The sequence below is a fragment of the Jaculus jaculus genome, chromosome 6 (assembly GCF_020740685.1).
Source record: "Jaculus jaculus isolate mJacJac1 chromosome 6, mJacJac1.mat.Y.cur, whole genome shotgun sequence".
NCBI lineage: Eukaryota > Metazoa > Chordata > Mammalia > Rodentia > Dipodidae > Jaculus > Jaculus jaculus.
In genome coordinates, this window is record NC_059107.1 from 96,790,783 (window position 1) to 96,807,035 (window position 16,253).

The 16,253-nt window shown below is 45.3% G+C and overlaps 1 long non-coding RNA gene across 1 annotated transcript; it reads left to right on the forward strand.

Moving 5' to 3' along the window:
- Positions 1–10,546: 10,546 nt before the first annotated feature.
- Positions 10,547–15,019, forward strand: LOC123461440. Its single transcript, XR_006637688.1, has 3 exons — positions 10,547–10,671; positions 13,115–13,525; positions 14,687–15,019. It is a non-coding gene; the product is annotated as an uncharacterized LOC123461440 (long non-coding RNA).
- Positions 15,020–16,253: the final 1,234 nt, after the last annotated feature.

Below are 16,253 nucleotides of genomic sequence, written 5' to 3' on the forward strand. Positions count from 1 at the left end.
AACCTGTCACTTTATGGAGGGCCCCCAATATATCCTGAATAAAAGTCAAGGTCCTCACAGTGGCTCCAAGCCTCTGCATGAATTATCTAGTGTGATTTGTCTCTGACCTCATCCTATTCCTTCCCCAGCCAGCCCCAAATGGTCAGGTATCACTGTGTGCTCACAGGATGACTGCTATTAAGGCAACCGAAGATAGCAAGTATCTGTGAGAATGTGGACAAATTGAAACTCTTGTGCAGTGCTGGTAGAAGAGCAAAATAGTATTGCCATGTGGAAAATAGCATGTTGATTCCTCAAAAAGTTATACATAGAATTACCATATAAATTCCACTTCTGGGCATATAGCCAAAAGAAGTGAAAGTGGGGACTAGAAAAGATATTTATATACCAGTGTTCATAAAAACATTATTCATAATAGCCAAAAGGCAGAAACAACTCCAGCATCTACCAGTCAGTGGCTAAGTGGATAAACAAAATGGGTATCTATACACAGTGGAATATTATTCAGCCTTTAAAAGGAGGGAAATTCTGACTCATGCTACAATGTGGATGAACTTTAAAGACATTACACTAAGTCACAAGAGAACAAATATTGTATGATTCTATCTATATGATGCACTTATACTGCATATAGAAAGCAGAAGGCTAGCAGGGAGAGAGAATGGGGAGTTAGTGTTTAGTGGGTGCAGAGTTAGGGATGCATATGGATGGTGGTGATGGGTGAGCAATAGTGTGAATGTTCTTAGTGAATACACAGTTGAAAGCACTTTCATTCTCCAGAAATTGGGAAAAGGAAGGAGCTTATATAATGTAATCTGTGTTGGGGAAAGGAGCTGTGCAAAGGAATGGCATCATCTTTAGAGATGTTGTATTTAAAGTCCATTTCCCTGAAGCTTTGAGAGTAGAAAACAGATTTAATATCCCTATTCGCCTTATTTGGTCAAGACTTTCTCAAACTTCTAGCAAAGTCGCTCTCCCTACTTACATCCAAACTGTTTAAAGTGGTCCAGCAGGAGCCATGAGGCTGGACTTCGTGGCCGGCAAGATTATTAACACCCAACCTGGGGAGCCAGTAGGATTCACTTCCCTGGAAAAAATGTTTTGAAAAGAAAAGGTCCAGGTTGAGGGCAGTGCCTTCTTAAAGTCAGAGGAATGAACACAGTGACCTCCAGGACCAAGGAGAGTAGGTGGAGTTGGCTGGGAAAGCAAGCCAGCCTGCAATTTAGTGGGCGGGTTGTTGGATTGGACATGAGTTCTTCTTGGCTACTTGCGATGGAACTTTTGTTTTGGAGTTTGGAAAGAGCTCAGAGACAGTGAGAAACAGGGAGGAGAGCATGGGAGGAAGGGAGCCAGGGGCATTATGGATTTCACACTAACTGGCTTTATGTTCCCAGACCTTTCTCTATTTCTTTAAGCACCTCCCCTGCGTCAAACACCTCTTGGGAAGAGACCATTTCCTAACTAAAGGAAGATTCACAGACCCAGAGCTCTCATTAGGAAATGTCCCCAGGAAATGCTCTTTAAATAGATGATTGTGCATGTTTTAGTCCCTTGTTTCTATCTCTATCTGTCCCCCTTTCTTTAAAAACAAGTTTTAGGGCTGGAGAGATGGCTTAGTGGTTAAGGCATTTGCCTGCAAAGCCAAAGGACCCAGGTTCGACTCCCTAGGACTCACGTAAGCCAGATGCACAAGTGGGCACATGCATATGACACTTGTTTGCAGTGGCTGGAGGCCCTAGCACGCCCATTCTCTCTCTCTCTCTCTCTCTCTGTTTCTATCTGCCTATTTCTGTATATCTCTCTCTCTCTCAAATAAATAAATAAAAATAAAATATTTTAAAAAACTTTTACTTTTAGGAACCCTAAGATAGAATCATTAATAAATCTACATGTTTATTTTCTCTGTCCTAAATATCTCTGGCTGCTTGGCACATTGTGAGCTGTTCCTTGTCATGGGTGGTGAGGGTTGCTGGTAAGAGCGGGAAATTTAGAAGCAGGAGGTACATGGATCCTGGCCCTGCCCTCTGGAAGCTTTTGGGCTAAAGGAATTTAAGGGCCACACCCAGGACACACTAGACAGAAAGGGAAACTGGTTTCAGCTGAGCATGAGGGCTAGCTACAAGTGCCGGTAGGAAGGGGAGGAAGGTTGAAAATGCAGGAATCAGCCTGGAGGATTCAGGAAAGGCTTCTAGAAGTGGAGGGAAGGGTTGAGAAGAGCTAGAGGGTCAAGACTGGTTAGAAGGAGTGAGAAGGGCATCCCTAGTCAGGCAAGGAGCATAGCTATACAGGTCGAAGGCTTGTTCCCTCACATGAGAATGACTCAGAATATGAGGAGCAGGTTTGCAAGCTACGGGGCTGAGTCGGGAAGCAGGCAATGAGCTGGGGGGTTGAGGCATATGTAGGTAGAATTGGGAGGGTCCTGTCACAGCTGAGCCGAAGAATCCATCCTCACGGACCGTTGGGAGAAGTGCAACTTTTTGCACAGGGAAGGATGTTCTGAGAACTGCCTTTGCGGACGGGGTTCCTCACATGCCAGCCAGTTGGAGGCTTTCTCACAATGCACAGTCATGCGCTTGCATTTTCCTCTGTAGGTCTGGTTGTTTGTTTGTTGTACCTGAGTCATAAATACGATTACTTAATTCTCATTATGTTATCAGCTTGATTCCCTGGTATCATATTTTGTAGGTCCAGTTCCGTTCATCTTCAGCAAAAGCGGGAAGGGTCCAAGGACCACCCTGGGTTACAGAGCTGAGGGAGATAGAGACATGCTCCCGTAAACATGATTTCATTCTATTTCTCTTTAAAAGCTCAAGTACACGGAACCGAGTTAGTTATCAGCTAAATTCATGGCACGCTGGCCTGCTCATGTAAGTTTATGTAAGGCTCTTTTTTTGGTTCTATTTTCTCCTTTTATCTCTTACCCACATTCTTTTTATTTTTATTTATTTATTTGAGAGCAACAGACAGAGGGAGAAAGAGGCAGATAGGGAGAGAATGGGTGCTCCAGGGCTTCCAGCCACTGCAAACGAACTCCAGACGTGTGCACCCGCTTGTGCTTCTGGCTAACGTGGGTCCTGGGGAATTGAGCCTTGAACTGGGGTCCTTAGGCTTCACAGGCAAGCACTTAACTGCTAAGCTATCTCTCCAGCCCTCTTTCCCCCATTCTTTTTTTTTTTTTTTCGAGGTAGGGTCTCATTCTAGCCCAGGCTGACCTGGAATTCACTATGTAGTCTCAGGGTGGCCTTGAACTCATGGTGATCCTCCTACCTCTGCCTCCTGAGTGCTGGGATTAAAGGCATGCGTCATCATGCCTGGTTCAAAAAGATTTTTAAATGATTCTTTTATTTACTTATTTGTGAGAGAGAGGGGGGCAGAGAGCTAGACAGACAGAGAGGAATAGGGAAAGAATGGGCATGTTAGGGCCTCCAGCCACTGCAAATGAACTCTAGTCCCTTGCACCACTTTGTGCATATGGCTTATGTGGGTACTGGGGGATTAGAACTGGGTCCTTAGGCTTCACAGGCAAGCACCTTAACCACTAAGTCATCTCTCCAGTTCTTAACTGATTATTTTAAAGTTTTATTGTTTATGAGAGAGAAAGAGAGAGAGAGAGAGAGAGAGAGCGAGTGAGAGAGGGAGAGAAAGAAAGAGAGGATGGGTACACCAGGACTTCTAGCCAATGCAAATGAACTAAAGATGCATGCACCACCATGTGCATCTGGCTTACATGGATACTGAGGAATCAAACCTGGATCCTTAGACTTCACAGGCAAACGCCTTAACTGCTAAGCCATCTCTCCAGCTCTGACTTATACTTTAACATCTATTTTATTTATTTATGAGACAGAGAGAGAGAGAGAGAGAGAGTGAGAGGGAGGGAAGGAGAGAGAATGGGTTCGCCAGGGCCCTTGGCTGCTGCAAATGAGCTCCAGATGCATGTGCCCCTTGTGCATCTGGCTTATGTGGGTCCTGGGGAATTTAACCTAGGTCCTTTGGCTTTTCAAGCAAGTGACTTAACTTCTAAGCCTTCTCTCCAGCCCGTGATTTATACTTTTTAAATATGTGTATGTGTATGTACAAGATTGTGTGCGGGGAGGCTAGAGGACAACCTTGGTGTTAGCCTCAGGAGCACCATCTCCCCTTTTTGGAGACAGGGCCTCTCATTGGCCTGAAACTCACCAATTAGGCTAGACTGGCTGACCACTGAGCCACAGAGACCCACCCATCTCTATCAACCTAGTGCTGGGATTGCAGGTGTATACCACAACACTTTTCCTTTTTATGTGGTACTGGAGATCAAATGTAGGGACCTCATGTTTGTGAGGCAAGCACTTTACACATTTTGTTCATTTATACCAGATGAACACCAGATGCTTGCACCATATTTTGCATCTGGATTTGCATGGGTGCTAGGGAATAGAACCCAGGCCTGTAAGCTTTGCAAGCAAGCCCCTTTCCCTGTTTAGCCATCTCCTCAGCTCCTGAGTTCTTTAAAAATGTACCTCAAGCCAAATGTATAAAGTGGTGCATGCATCTGGAGTTTGTTTGCAGTAGCTGGAGGCCCCAGCACACCTATTCTCTCTGTCTCTCTCTCTCTTCTTTCTCTGCTTGAAAATAAATAAATATATATCTTTTAATGCACATAAATGTCATTGTAGTGTTCACTTCACTCTGCTTTCCCTTTTCCTGCTCAAACCTTGCTCCTAAGGAATGCTTATGAGGCTCCATGTTGACTTCTTTCTTTCTTTTCTTTCTTTCTTTCTTTCTTTCTTTCTTTCTTTCTTTCTTTCTTTCTTTCTTTCTTTTTTTTTTTTTGCAAGGAGACAGAGAGAATGAACCAGAGCCTCTAGCCACTACAAACTAACTCCAGATGCATGTGCCACTTTGTACATCTGGCTTTTATTTCTTATTTATTTATTTGGGGGTGGGGGAGAGGGAGAATTGGCATATCAGGGACTCCAGCTACTGCAATTGGACTCCAGATGTATGTTCCACCTTGTGTGCATGTGTGACCTTGTGCATGTGTCACCTTGTGTGTCTGGCTTATGTGGAATCTAGGGAGTCGAACATGGGTCTTTAGGCTTCATAGGTAAGTGCCTTAACTGCTAAACAATCTCTCCAGCCCCATTTTTTTTTTTTTTTGTTGTTGTTTTGTTTTTCAAGGTAAGGTTTCACTCTAGTCCAGGCTGACCTGGAATTCACTATGTAGTGTCAGGGTGCCTCAAACTCTTGGGGATCCTCCTACCTCTGCCTCCCAAATGCTGGGATTAAAGGAATTCACCACTACACCTGACCTCATTTTTTTTTTTTTTGTCGTTGTTGTTTGTTTTTTGGATTTTTGAGGTAGGGTCTCACTCTCCCACTTCACATAACAGATTTTATGTATGCACTTCATACATGGGTCACCTCCAACTTCTTATTTCCCAAGCAGCTCTGCAATGACTAGCCTTGTATGGCCTTCTTGATGTACCCAGAAGACTCTCCCTGGGTATGAGCGTGTAGGAGTGGGCTAGGTGGGAGGAGTGCTGGGTTTGAGAATAGATACATACTTAATCCCACAAAGATCCTGCTTTAGGATGGTGGTCCCAGGCAAGTCTTCCTGAAGTGTGCGATAGCTCACATTTTCTCACTTAGTTCTGCTATTGACTCTGTAAGGCAAGTATGATTGCTCCAATTTTATATGCAAAGAAAATGAGAGAGAATAAGTGAGCTACCCAAATCCGTGTACTTCAGGAGATGAGCCAGTGTTTCACTCCAAAAGTTCTGACTCACTATCCTTTGCTCTTACTATGATGGTACCCAAACTGCCTCTTTTAGAAATACATGGGGCAAGAAAGCTGGAAAAAACTATGCTGCATGCAGCTCCGTGGGAGAGAGAGAAGTCATCAGTGGAGCTAAACAACAGTGGACACTGCAAGCCTTAAGATGGGCCAGCCAGTCCAAATGAGCCAAAGGTTGCAATAGTGGCATGTCTGTTATGGGGGAAATCTAATTGGACTGGAGGCCTGCTCCACAGGAGGGAATACATCCCTGATACTGAAAACCTGACAGGGAGCTCATGAGCTTTAGGAGTGTAACAGCAGCTGGTATCTGCCTAAATGCATGTATTATGCTTAACAAACTTTCTGGTAAGTACTTTTCTTAATATTCATACTCATATATTAATGCTACTCTCACTTTTAGTTATAGAAGCTTATCTTTGCAGGTGGTGGTAACCTGTGTGATGACTCAGAAGGCACCATAGTGCTGAGAAGAAGTGACAGGAGTGCTCAGCACTGAAACATCTCTATCACACCTTCCAAGGCTCAGGGTCTATTGTGGAAGAGGTGGAAGAAAGAATGTAAGAGCCAAAGGAAGGGTAGGACTCCTTACAACGTGTTACTCCAGACACAAAATGGCCTGGATATCCATGACCTCACAGTGCCTGACACTACCTGCACAAGACCATTATAATAGGAGGAAGAGATGATGACATCAAAATAAAAGAGACTGACCGAGAGGGGGAGGAGATACGATGGAGAGTGGAGTTGTGAAGGAGAAAGTGAAGGGGGAATTACCATGTTTTTTTTTCTCTATAATTATGGAAGTTGTCAATAATTTTAAAAAGAGAAATGCATGAAGCATCCACAGGCAAAGATAGGATTATTGGCATTACTCAGGCTGTTTTCCTCTCCTGACCATTTCTTTCCTTCAAGGCTGGTTGGACAGAAGACAGAATTCCTCAGGTTCAAGGAGCCACCAAAGGAAAAACATGGTCTCCTTCCCCATCTTTGCCCAGTTTAGAAGATGGGAAGTGATGGAAAGCTCTGTGCAGTCCCAGCATAGCCATGGCAAAGGGCAGTGTGGCACAATAGTTCACCTTGAGGTTTGGCACGGGAAAGAATTTGTTCGAATCCTGGCTCCACTGTTTATTATCTGTGTTAACTTTCTATCTATGTTCCACCTCTGTTTCCTAATAGCCAAATGCAGAGAGCAGTAGCACTGGCCTCTCAGGGCTGGTGTGAGGAAGTACAGGTACAATAACATGCACATGGGAAATGCTCAATAAATGTCAGTTACTAGTACATTGGATCCTTGCAGTTTTCAATGCCTGGCCTACCTCAGTGGGCCAAGGACCCCCAAGTGTTTAGCTCTAGCATGCCTGAGGATGTCTAATTAGAGACCTTAGAGCCCCAAGGTAAAGTCTTTGGGATAAAACAGTCTTCATTTTCTCATTAAAGCACAGCCATAGGCTCCAGATTCAGCAGGAGACTTTGAGGCTAGACATTTATGGAGATGAATTTATTTTCCCAGTTGGGGGACTTTGGGTGAAATTTTAATATTAAATAATAGGCAGGTTGCATTAAGTACATTTTGCTTGCCAGGTACTGGGATAAGTTCTTCGTGAGCACCCTTGTACTTCATTCCACAACAACCCTGTGTGGCATGTACTTTTGATCCCATTTATAGTGTGGACTCTAAAGTCCACACAGGTGAAATAATTTGTCCTAAGTCACTCAGCCATGAAGCTGTTGAGATCTGAATCCACTCTCTCTGGGACACTTTTTTAATCAAAATATTTTATTTTTATTTATTTGAGAGAGAGAAAAGGGGGGGGGACAGAGCACACCAGGGCCTCCAGCCTCTGTAAATGAACTCCACACACATGTGCCACCTTGTGCATCTGACTTACATGGGTCCTGGGAAATCAAAGTTGAGTCCTTTGGCTTTGCAGGCAAACGCCTTAACTGCTGAGCCATCTGTCCCTCAGCTCTCTGTAGAATTCTTATTCTTAACCACTAATCTGTGCTGCCTTTCTTTGAGGGAAACATGGAGAATATCTTCATTTTCCCCCTCTGGGCAGGATTTCACTTTAATCTATGATGACCTAGAACTCAGTCTTCAGTCCCAGGCTGGCCTTGAACTCACAGCAGTCCTCTTACCTCAGCTTCTGGAGTTGCTGGGATTAAAGGCATGTGCCATGCTGGGGGCTTTCTTCCCTTTTTCAGTGTAGAATGATTCCTTGTCAGGTGGGATAGTTAGATCAGCCATGGGAAATACAGGGCTAGATGTTAAATTGAGAGTGAGGATATGAAGTTTGGACAAATGTTCTCCATATGTCTTTATGTTTCTCACCAATGTGACCATTTCTGGTTTAGAGGACATCCTACCTAAATTACAGAGGCTGAACATGATATCTTAAAAAAAAAAAAAAAAAAACCTAACTGGGGGTGGGATGGTTTCTTACAACCCAAGGCAGCCTGATATTTTTAAAACAAGAACCCACGAAGGCAAACAATTCTTTATCACCTATGTGCGGCTTATACATGCCATGAATTATCTGTGGTCAAGGTTTTATCACAGTTGGTTTTCCCTTCACACTTTTCATTTTGATTGCCTTCTACAAGGAGTGTAATACCATTTATATATTTACCTGAGTCAGATTTATAAAGGTTGCTTGGCTACAATGTATGTTTCTCAAAGTCAAGTAGATAGGAGCTCTGGATTATCTGCTCTTTCAGGGTTTCTCTTTGTTTGCACATTTGCTCAGCTCATATTTATTGAACCCCTGAGTCATAATCCAGTGGAGAAGACAGCTAGCTGAGCTCAGTCAGGCTCTTTGTGGCAAATGGGGTACGCACAGGTGCTCAGCACAGGGGGTACTTCGGAAGAACTCCTCCTCCTGAGACTGAATTGGGGGAGGCTTCTTGGGAAGGCAATGTCTAAATTGGGAACTGAAAGGTACGTGGAGTTAGTGAAGTGAAGGGTGTCAGAGGGCACTGGAGTCTGAAAGATGGGAGCATGAGCCGAGAAGGGGAAGAAGCTAGAGGAACAAGCATAGGTCAGGTCATGAAGGAGACATTTAGAAAAGCCGTGCTAAGGAATTTAGGCTTTATGTCCAGGGCCAGGAGGAACCACTGAAGGGTTGTTTTTTTTTAAAAATAATTTTTTTGGTTTATTCTTATTTATTTATTTTTTTAATATTTTTTTGTTCATTATTTATTTATTTATTTGAGAGTGACAGACACAGAGAGAAAGACAGATAGAGGGAGAGGGAGAGAATGGGCACGCCAGGGATTCCAGCCACTGCAAACGAACTCCAGACACGTGCGCCCCCTTGTGCATCTGGCTAATGTGGGACCTGGGGAACCGAGCCTCGAACCGGGGTCCTTAGGCTTCACAGGCAAGCGCTTAACTGCTAAGCCATCTCTCCAGCCCTATTCTTATTTATTTGGGAGCGACAGACAGAGAGAGAAACAGGCAGGGAGAAAGAGAGAATGGATGTGCCAGGGCTTCCAGCCACTGCAAACGAACTCCAGATGTGTGAGCCTCCTTGTGCATCTGGCTAACGTGGGTCCTGGGGAACCGAGCCTCGAACCAGGGTCCTTAGGCTTCACAGGCAAGTGCTTAACCACTAAGCCATCTCTCCAGCCCCAGGAGGAACCACTGAAGGGTTTTAATGAGGGACATAACCCAGTTAGGTTCATAGATTAGAAATTCTGGGTTCTGAATTGACTGTCTTACATTTTTTTTTATTTCAGTATTTTCTCCTCCTATTTTTCTTTTAATTTCTCCTTTTCTCTCTTGATTTTTTTTTTTTTTCCTAAGACAGAGTCTCACTATTGTAGTTGTGATTGACCTCAAACTTGCCATCCTCTTGCCTCAGCATTTTAAGTGCTGGGATCTCAGTGAGTGCTGCCAACATGGTGACTCTTTATCTTGTTTTCTTCTGAGTCATAATATTGGGACTGATGAATGGCAAATAACAGCTCAGAAGGTTCAGTCCAACAGCCCTTGGGTTCATTTGGATAATAATATATAGAGAAGACTTCATGTGTGTGCATGCACACACTTGTATGTGTGTGTGTGTGTGTGAGAGAGAGAGAGAGAGAGATCAAACACAGAACCTTGCATGTGCTAAACATGTACTGTATTACTGAGCTACACCCTAGCCCAAGACTTTTCAATCTTTGAAAGACATTTTTATTTCTTTGCAAGCAGAGAGAGACAGAGAGGATGCATGTGCCAGAGTCTCCAGCTGCTGTAAACGAACTCCAGATGCATCTGCCACTTTGTGCATCTGGCTTTATGTGGGTACTAGGGAATCAAACCCAGGTCGTTAGGCTTTGCAGGCAAGTGCCTTAACCGCTGAGCCATTTCTCTAGCTCCAAGACTTACTTTTAAATTTTGATTTGACCTTTTTATTTTCAAAGCCCTGTCACCATTTCCTAGAATGCTCTCAAATTCAAAGCCTGACTAGGGAGGAAAATGTGGGCTTTGTGAGGTTTTTCCTCTCTGTTCTCTACTGCTCATTTCCGGGGTATTGCTGTGAATTGTTCATCCAAACCTTACTCCCTGTGAGGAGGGGACCATTTGAATAGCAGTAGGGGAGTAGGGAAGGAGGAACCACACGCCGGGCTCGTTCATTAAGAAAATATATTTGGCATATTCAGACAATGGTTTGAGCGAGTTAAAAATAACTCCTCGTGAAAAATTAATAGGGAGTTATAAGTGAGTGTTTTAATACAAGCTCCCGAGCAGGGCAGGTTCTCTGGGCAGCTGCAGTTGACATCATAGATGGAGCAGGGTATGCAGAGCACCCAGGGACCAGCAGGAGTGTCCTTCACAGAAATGAGCCCTGGGCAGAGAGGAGACCAAGCAACTGGTTTTGGTTGTCAGCTACTGAGCCAGGTGACATTTCTTCTTTCCCTTCCCAATACCTCTCTCAACAGTAGACATAAAAACGGTAGTGAATTTAGCCTGGTTGCGTGCGGCGAGGTTTATTGAATGTCAGAATTCATAAAAGTCTTTTCAGCTCTTCCCCTTCCTTAGTAATAGGCCCTTAGTTGGCTGCTGAATCTGTTTCTCTGGTGCCTCCTGACCCATGGGCCAGCTCAGCTATCTCCTAGGTAGTTAGGGAGCCTCTGCCCCTCTCTTCCTCTTCCTCCCTTTTTGCAGGGTCCCTGTGATCCTCAGTGAGTCCAGTGAAGGGCTGGATTGTCTGTTTCTTGCTATCTGTACAGCTTCATGGAGAAGGGAATTCAGAATGAGAAGCAAAGGGGCTAGCTACATTTTGGGGCAAAGGGTCTTAAGACAAGGGGGACCGATATTTGTATTTTAAACCCAGATGATATTTAAAAAATGGTTCTGTAATTGCAACGAGGCCCTCTAGGCCGAGAATTAATGTGTCATAACTCACGCCCAAGCACTGCGCAAACATCCCGCGTGTGAATTATTGCACAATAAATTCATGCCCTGTTGTGTCTTACAGCTTAATTAGTACATGAAGCTACATGAGTTAGACGAACCCAAATGGGATTATGTCATGTGGTGCGTAGAAAAGCAGAATGTTGGGAGGTATTTGAGCATTTTCTGGGAGTGAGGGGTGTGTGAAGCAGGGTTGATGACGTTTTTGGGTACCAGAATCCGTGATGTTGATGCGGCAACAGGTGACAACGTTCTTTGGCATGTGACTTCCGAGCTTTGGTTGGTTAGTTTAGTAAGTTATTTATTGTGCGCTGCATTCTAGGCATTACAGAAGGATAGCACATAGATGAGATCGAATGTGGCCCTTGCCTTCAAAGAGCTCATGTTCTAATACAGACAGCAAAGCAGTGCCACAACACTGAGTAGAAATGACAAGGGCCATCAGTACTACTCAAAGCAACTTGGGAATTCAGAGTGGTGGATGAGCATTTTTTGGCCCACTCCATGCTGAGGGTGGATGCGTGGAATCAGAGCAGACTTTGTGCGTGAATGGCATGTGAGTTGGCTCTCTCGAGGGTACATAGGATTTCAGCATGAATGGGGGTGGTGGGGCTGGCCAGTGGACTCCGGGCAGAGTGAGTAACACTGGGAAAAGCACAGGAAAGTGGACAGTGTTCAGAGCACACGGAGCAGGCTGGTAGCTTGAGCCCTGGAACTGGAAAAGAGACACTGGAATCAGTGCCTTAGATCCAGAGCTTTCTTATGAGTGAGCACAGAGCACATTGGCATTACACTCACTGGCCATCTTGTAATCACTGGGGACAGTTCTTAGTATGTAATGGCTGTATTTGTGAACTTGAAAGTCTTTCCTAGTGTCTTCTTGTGTTTATGGTGCGCATGTGCATGTCCATGTGTTTGTATGTATGTGCATGTGGAGGCCAGAAGTGGAAAGTAAGGATCTCTTACTGAACCTAGAGCTCACTGATTTGGTTAGATTGGCTAGCCGGTGATTTCCTGTTTCTATCTTCCCATTTTATGTGGATTTTGGGGTGCTGAATGCAGAATCTGAGTTCAGGTCCTCATGCTTGCACACCAAGTGCTTTCCAGTTGGCCATCTCACCAGCTTCCTTTGCTGCCTTCTTTGGTCCACCTCCTCAGAAAGTGCACAGTGGAGAGCCTGATACCCTGGGGATTAATGTCATCTCTGCTGCCAACTAGCAATGTGTCCTTGCCAAGCTACTCAAATCCTTTATTGCCTTGCTGCTTTTATCTGTTTTCTTATTTTTTTGCAAGGAGAGAGAGAAAGAGGAGAGAGGGGAGAGAATGGGTACGCCAGGGCTTCTAGCCACTGCAAATGAACTCCAGATACATGCATTACTTTGTGCATATGGCTTTACATGGGTTCTGGGGAATTGAACCCCAGTCGTTAGGCATTGCAGGTAGGTGACTTAACTGCTGAGCTATCTCTCCAGCCTGCTTCTTTTGTCTCTAACATGAGAGGGAATAAAGATTCTACTTAGTTAAACATTTGCGGGGGGCTGGGGAGCTAGCTCAGTAGATAAAGTATTTGCCTTACAAACATAAGGACTGGAGTTTGGACCTTCAGCACCCACATAAGTGCTGGGTGGCCATGGTGGCTTGCCTGTCATCCCAGCACTCAGGAAGCAGAGGCAAGGGACCCCCAGGGCAAACTGTCTAGCTAGACTCGCTGAGTCAGTGAGCTCTGGATTCAAGTGAGAGGCTCTGCTTCAGGAAATAGGGTGGAGACCAATTTCAGAAAACACCCAACATCAACCTCTGGCTTCTGCTTGCACACATGTGCCCGCATGCATATGAACATACATACACACATACACAAACACATGCATGTGAAAAAGGCATTCTAGGATTTCCTCTGACTCTTGTGTTCTCTTACCTTTGACTGCAGGTGGTCTGGACCTGCATTCTGCCAGCTGCTGGAAGCCCATTGCTGGAGTTCCTTGTGTGGAACCAACTGATAATCACGACACAAGAGACAGGCAGATGGTGAAATCATTAGTGTAGATCTGCAGCCACATTGGTTTGATGGTTCTCACCCTCTGAATTAGATAGCCTGGTTCCTCAGGTAGTACCGAAGACCCACCTGCCTCCCACTGCAGAACCAATCTGCTTTTGTTAGGTTTCTGCCATGTCTAAGCAGGTTGGAATGCATGTGTCCTGTGGGCAGGCTGACTGTGAAAGCAAAAGCAATGGCAAAATCAAACATCCCAACCAGAAGGAGGCAGAACTGGGCATGCTCAGTGATGTCTGTCCAGCTACTGATCACAGAGGTCATGGTGAATGAGAGGGCCAGAGAAAGGTGGGTCTGTAGCTGGAGGTAGACCAGCATCGGCTGGAATGCTTGTTAAAGCACAGATTATAGCTGGGCATCGTGGTGCATGTTTGTCATCCCAACATTTGTGAGGTGGAAGCAGGATTAGAAGTTCAAGGTCATCCTTGACTACACGGTTCCAGGCTAGTCTGGGATACTTGAGACCCTGCTTCAACAAGCCAAAACCACACACACACACACACACACACACACACACACACACACACACACGCTACACTGCTGGGCCCTACCACCAGCATCTCAAATTTAGCAGGTCTGGGTGAGACCCAGCCAAGTGATCCCGAAGCTGTTGGTCCAGAGATTGCTCTTTTGAGAACCAAAGCTCTAGCTGGTCTGTCTGTATGTGAAGATGAAGTGAGGGAAACAGAGCCTCCCTTCTAGCACCCCACTTACTAACACACGTAGCTTAAAATACCCCAGTCTTGTGTTCTTCCCTAGATGGTACATCACAGGTAAGGGATGTATTTTTCTTCTTTTGTTTTGAAAAAAAAGTTTTAAAAAAATTTCATTTTTATTTATTTATCTGAGAGAGAATGAAGAGAGAGAAGGAGAGAGAGAATGGGCACGACAGGGCCTCTGGCCACTGCAGGCAGACTCCGGCTGCATGCGCTCCCTTATACATCTTATGTGGGTCCTAGAGAATCAAACCTGGGTCCTTTGGCTTTGTAGGCAAGTACCTTAATCACTAAAGCCATCTCTCCAGCCCTCAAGACAGTTTTGAGACAGGGTTTCGTGTAGTCCAGGCTGGCTTGGAACTTGCTATGTAACCTAGGATGATCTTGAACTCCTGATCCTCCTGCTTCCAACTCCCGAGTGCTGGAATTACAGGTGTGTTGACTCTGTCTTGTTTGTATGGTGCTGGGGATCAAACCTAGGCTTAATGCTAGGCAGGCACTCTGCCAACTGAACCACATTTCGGCCCAGAGGAGTGCATCTCGTTCACTCCCCATAGCACCCAGACAGGTGCCAGGCCCATGACGAACTTTAATAAATATCCACTGCAGTGGATTGAGTCTTGGGCATTTTCTTATACAAAAGATTCTCCTTCAGACCAGCATGATCTTGCTCCCTCAAAGCTATCCTTTAAGAGATTTCTTTGGCCAATGTCCGTTCTCCCTATCTTCACAGCATCTAGAACTGGACCAGCTGCTCTTTCCAGTGTTGTCTTTCTCCGGCTCTGCCTGGGTCCTGAGGAATGTCTTGCCTGTTCCATCCTATCGGGATCGTGTCCAGAGCAAGCACTGGCTGCTCTTCTTCCTCTAGACCTCCTCCCCCAACCGTGTGAACAGTGTTGTCCACTCAAAGAGCAAGGGATAAAATGGCCCTGGGGCAGGACAGTGCCTGGAGCAACCTTCTTGGCTTCCACTACTCTGTGCATTCCCATGGAACTCAGAGAGGGGCAAGATAGTGAGGTCAATGGAAGGTCCAGCCCTCCACATCTGCCTCCATGGACTCCCTGAAGACGACTGGCTCCAGCGTGGGCACAGCAGGCATCTTTCTGAAGCAGTTTGAGTTTGATGCTTTGGCATAGAAGGGCCAGTATTTTCTTTTGTATTTAAATACAAGTTTTGCCCCGGGGAAGAAGAGATGGGAAGTTGCTTTCTTACTCACAGAATTTCTGAAATGTTTCCAACAAGGAGCAGATCCCAGCAGGGAAATTGTAGCAGGGAAGCCTGCAAGAGGCAGGGTTACTTGTATATCTATCTGCCAGATCCTGTAGACACTTTGGTGCTAAAACCTTGTGAGTACATTCAACCTTCTTTGGAGGGGAGGACTGGTTTGCAGGAAGAAGAGCCAGTCACTGGATGGGGATTGAGACATTGGCTCTCTGGAAGCAGGAGGTGTAAATAGAAACTGAGAGAGTATTTGTCAAGAGCTGCTTCCTGGAAGAAGATTCCCGTGGTGCAGTTTGGGAAGTAAAAGAGGGATAGGCAGATTGGAAAAGACGTGGGACAGTAATTCTAGGCTACGTGGACCCTTGGAGCTAGGAAAGAACAAGGCTCTTGTGAGAGGTGTACTTTTTCACATTGGCAGTGGAATTTATGAGCCAGGCTTGTGTTGTGTATTGTGCCATGGAGGGAGATTTCTGAATCAGGAAGGTATGAGATATGATTCTCATTGCTATCTTGAGGATAGATAGACAGATGGAATTGGATAGATGGACTCTTCCTAGGAGACTGTTATAGAAACAGCTATAATTATTTGGATCCTTGCTCTTCAAAGTATGATCCATGTGCCGGTAGCATAGACCTCACCTGGGAGCTTGTTAGAGATGTAGAATCTGGTGCCATAACCCAGACTCCTGCTTCGGAATCTGTTTCTTAACAAGCTCCCCAAGTGATCTGTATTGCTCTTGGACCATTGCTCAGCATTGGGCTGGATTGTCAGTGGACCTGGCCTGGGATGGGTACCATGGAAGGAAGTGGGAAGGATCTGAGAAATATGGATTCAGGAACACAAGAGGAGGGGCCCAGGCTGGGAAAATTGAATTGGGGAAGAAGGGAGGGATGTGGGCACTGGCTCATTTCACTGTCTCTAGCCTCCCACACCAGTCACCATGGTTTGGCCCTCGGCCCACTTTGGGAAAATGCCTGCTGTGCCCACGCTGGAGTCAGCCTGGTCCTCAGGGACTCCCCTGGAGCAAGCATTGCAGAGCCCTGGACTGTTGCCAAACTTGTGTCTCCTACTTCATATG